Here is a 602-nt window from a genome sequence, read left to right on the forward strand (position 1 = left end):
AAGTCTTGAAAACAACGCTAACATCCACCAATCAATGAATGAATAAAAACAGTGTTTTTTTTAAATAGAATACTATACAGCCATAAAGAAGGATAAAGTTGTGAAATTTCTAGGTAAACATCCCGACCTTGAGACTGTACCCTTAGGTAAAATAAATAGGGCACACACTTGTAAATATGGCACTGTCTCTGGCATGAGGAACTGAGAGTGTAAATAAAAACAAAAATGCGTAATATCGTGAAATAGAAATTTTTCAAGAATAAAGGGTAACTAGGGATGGGGGAGGGGAAGTAAGGAAGAGAAAAGAAGGATAAAATGGAAGCAAAGGTTTGTAAATAAGGAGGGAAGAGGGGATAAGTGGTTGAAAGGAGGGGAGATAAATAGTACCAAATATTTCAGTGTTTAGATTTTCTCTTTAAATATCCTCCATACTGTTGGAGAACTTTTTCTTGATGTTAACTACAAACAAAGCACCATTTTAAAATACATTGTTACTTATAGAGAAAAAAAAACTTTTTAGGGGCTGAGGAGATGGCTCAGTAGAATAAATGCTTCCCTGGCAAGTGCAAAGGTCTGAGTTCAATCTCTGGCTCTTCCACAAA

Source organism: Octodon degus, unplaced genomic scaffold (genome assembly GCF_000260255.1).
Source record: "Octodon degus isolate 3935 unplaced genomic scaffold, OctDeg1.0 scaffold00047, whole genome shotgun sequence".
Taxonomy (NCBI): domain Eukaryota; kingdom Metazoa; phylum Chordata; class Mammalia; order Rodentia; family Octodontidae; genus Octodon; species Octodon degus.